Below are 4,365 nucleotides of genomic sequence, written 5' to 3' on the forward strand. Positions count from 1 at the left end.
TCTGATGGAAAGGTAGAGACCTATAAGGCAAGGCTAGTAGCGAAAGGGTTTCGCCAAAGGCAAGGAATCGACTATGAGGAGACTTTCTCGCCTGTTGCCATGCTTAAATCAATTAGGATTTTATTAGCAATAGCTGCATACTATGATTATGAGATTTGGCAGATGGATGTCAAAACAGCTTTTCTCAATGGATACATTGAAGAAAACATTTTCATGGAACAACCTAAGGGATTTGAATCCCAAGATGGTTCCAAGGTATGCAAGCAAAAGCGATCCATTTATGGGTTGAAATAAGCTTCGAGGAGTTGGAACATCCGTTTTGATGAAGCCATTAAATCCTTTGGTTTTATCAAAAATGAGGATGAGCCATGTGTATATAAGAAGGTTAGTGACAGAGCTATCACTTTCCTTGTCTTATATGTGGATGACATACTGTTGATAGGTAATGAAACAGGTATGTTGACGACTATAAAGGTATGGTTGTCAAATACATTCTCCATGAAAAACTTAGGGGAGGCAACCTATATTCTTGGGATTCGCATCTATAGAGATAGAGCGAAAAGAATAATAGGTTTATCCCAAAGTCTATACTTTGAAAAGATGTTAAAGAGGTTTAACATGCTTGATTCCAAGAGAGGATTGTTACCAGTGAGACATGGTATCCATCTTTCTAAAGAGATGTCTCCAAAGACACCTGAAGAAAGAGATAAGATGGCCAAGATTCCATATGCTTCGGCTATTGGAAGTATAATGTATGCGATGTTGTGTACTAGGCCGGATATCGCATATGCTGTTAGTTTGACTAGCAGGTATCAATCCAATCCAGGTTTGGAACATCGATAGTCACAAGAATATCCTTAAGTACTTGAGAAGAACTAAGGATTTATTCTTGATTTATGGAGGTGGAGACTTGCAATTGGATGGTTATACTGATTCTGATTTCCAATCAGATATTGATGATAGAAAGTCTACCTCTAGATATGTGTTCATTTGTAATGGAGGTGCAGTCAGTTGGAAGAGTTCCAAATAGAGCACGAGAGCAGATTCCACAACAGAGGTCGAGTATATTCTGCATCGATCTTTGAAAGGAAGTCGTTTGGATAAAGAAGTTCGTGATGAACTTACAGTAGTTCCTTCCATTGAGTCAGCTTCCAATTGTGACAATAATGGAGCAATCCTGCAGGCTAAGGAACTAAGGTCTCACCCAAAATCCAAACACATAGAAAGGCACTACCACATTATCAGACATATAGTTGGGCAAAGGCGATATAGCCATGCAGAAAAATAACATCAGCTAAAAAAATTCAGCTGATCCATGCACTAAGCCTTTGTCACAAGCTCAGTTAGACTGACATCTTGAGAAGATGGGTCTAAGGTATTGTAATGAATGGCTCTAGTGCTAGTGGGAGATTGTTAGTAGTATGCCCTAGAGCATATCATTTAGTATGTATCTTGTATATATTTTTATTAATAAAAGGCATTTCCACTTTTCCGTTTACATAATATATTTATGTGTAATAGAAAAGGTCCATTGATATTTTGTTAGAAATATTATTCTTAAGTTGTTAAGAATATGAGTGACAATATTTCTAGCACAAAGTATCATAAATAGGTTCACAATCGAGGATACTTCATAATAAGGACATGACTTATCCAGAAAGATTGTATTCATGTTTGTTCCCAAGTTATTTATATGAGATATAAATAAGATGGAATGGTGAGTCTCATGCCATATAACAAACATGATAGGCACTTATAAATGATAAGTAGGCCGAACCAGTGACACTTATGACAAGCACATGGAGTTTACTCTTGTCAATGTTTTGTCATAAATCATATCGATGCATATAATCTTTAGACTGAGATAGCACGATTATCTTGTATATAGGTAGTTTGAGTTTGATACTGCTTTCATACTTGTACTATGTATGGGTATATGGGCATGTGTTGGCTCCTGCTAGTTATATATGGAGGTAGGTGTTGATCAAGATGGAATCTGTTCCTCTAAGTAAATAGAGATAAAATCCTATGTTCATTTAATTGTTCTTGATGTTTCAAGTTACTGGCCAGGACAGATAGATTTATTCAGAAAAGAGTTTTTGATGAGAAAAATCTTTTTAATCAAGCACTGGAATTAAAAGAGAACATAATATTCATAGCAAATGGAGTTTGACATAAACCATGACTCCAGCTTGAGTTGGGATTTAGTAACAGAGAGATTCTAGTGCATGGTAACGTATGATTATAGGTTCATTTAAGGTAAACCTTATTACTAATTGGGTGGCCATGGCATGCTATGCTAGGTGTTAACCATGGTCTATGAGGTTCATAAAATGATTTAGAGAAATCATTTATGGTAAGAAAGAGTTCTGATGATATTAAGAGTTGATATCATGTCTCATTGCCAATTAGTGATGAGCCTAGTAAGTCACACACATACACAAGTTATCACCTATTTAAATATGATTTAATTAATTAATTAAAGAGTTTAATTGATTAATTAAATAGGTTTGGTTTGCAATTAAATTGCAAAGTCCCTAGCATGACTTGAAACCAAATCTAGATTATTGGATGTGTAGTATAAATTAAATTTATATTTAAAGTGTTTAAATATGAATTTAATTGATGAGAAATTAATTAATAGAGATTAATTAATTAATTTATATTTGATATAAATTAATTAGAAGAAGAAAAATAATTATTTTGGGTTGAGAACTCAAAATTAAGACACAGGGGCATTTTGGTCATTTTGCAGTGTGACACGTGGCACCATGAGATGGTGACACATGGGATTACACATAAGCTTGCCAAATGTTTTTTTTAATCATGTAAGATGATTAAAATCAAGATTAAATATAGGTTTGACACTTGGCACAATGTAATTGGGTCACTTAAACCTAGAGCTAATCAAAGGGTGACATGTGGCAAGGGTTTAATGTGTTAACCTAGCTATTTAAGTGTTGTTATGAGAAAATAAAACACAACCAGCAGCCTCTCCTCTCATTTGTCACGCCACTTTGAGCCTCTCCAGCTATTTCTCTTCATCTCTCATCAATTCAAAGAGATTAGCCATCAATCTCTTGAATTAAGAACACTAGAAATTGTTTCTAGTGTCCTGTTTACATCTCTAATCTCTTAAAAGGCAGAACTTGAATTTCTAATTAATAGAAAAAGCTTTAGAGGCTGTTCAAGGGCTGCCATAGGTGTTCTTGGTGTGGACAAGCTAGAGGGACAACATTTGGTGTCCTGAAGACGAATCTCAAAGGCGCAGATACGCAATTGCATCAAGAGGTTAGTGTAATCGTTTTTTATTTAATCTAGGGTTCTAAAATTAATCTGATTAATTTTAAAATCTTAAATGGCAAATACAGATCCAAAAACATATTAAAAGAGTTTTAATATGTTGTTTATCATTGAAATCAAATAGATAAAATAAATCTTGCATGGTGGCATGTGACCCTAGATAAAAATTTTTGAATTCAATGGTATAATCTTGTGTTTTTCACGCTTCCGTTCCTTCAATAGAAACATAAATTGGTGCTCCGGCACACTGAGTGGCATAACTTGCTCGGCTACATTGTAGACGGGTAAGGGGTGTCACAAACTCCGTACATTCTACTGTTTCGGTGACCAGTATCGATCCAGACAGCTAGAACGTCTGGAAAAATATTTAAACTAAAGTGAGGAACCATAATTAACTCAAATATTAATAAGAAAAATTTAGAAAAAATTTTAGAAATAAAATACAACCAAGTTAAATGAGCCGGTGCCCAAGCGATGGGTAACCTAGTTATAACACCCCTCACTCGTCTACAGAATAGCCGAGCAAGGCGTGCTACACGGCGTGCCGGAACACCTAGTCTGTGATTATTTCATTTCCTGAGCTCAATTTCATTTTAAGAAGTCTTTTATGTAATATTCATATCATGCTGATACTATTTTCATACTTTGATAAAATCAGTGTTTCAAGATTGGTATAAAAAAATTTTGGCAAGGTGCCATCTATATTCGGACAAACTGTCCTTCCAAACCTGTTGAAAACAGTTCAATATGATAATATCAAAATCTCAAATATATCACAGTCTCTATTTCTCAGTAAAGTCAATAGACTTTTACAGTCATTAAACAGTTCCATAATACAGTCCATAATAATTTAAATATATCCAAAAAATCTCCATGCTATTTAATATGTACAAGATATTACAAACTTTAGGGCTTTCATAATATTACAAAATACAAGGCCGAATTTCAAAAATACAACAAAAGTGCAAAATACAAGATATCCTAAGTCCTACCATGTATGCAATGCAGTGCAGATGACTCTGGACTCCTGTGCAGATCTGATATCTCACTCGGTCGTAGGTC

Source organism: Hevea brasiliensis, chromosome 15, assembly GCF_030052815.1.
Source record: "Hevea brasiliensis isolate MT/VB/25A 57/8 chromosome 15, ASM3005281v1, whole genome shotgun sequence".
Lineage (NCBI taxonomy): Eukaryota > Viridiplantae > Streptophyta > Magnoliopsida > Malpighiales > Euphorbiaceae > Hevea > Hevea brasiliensis.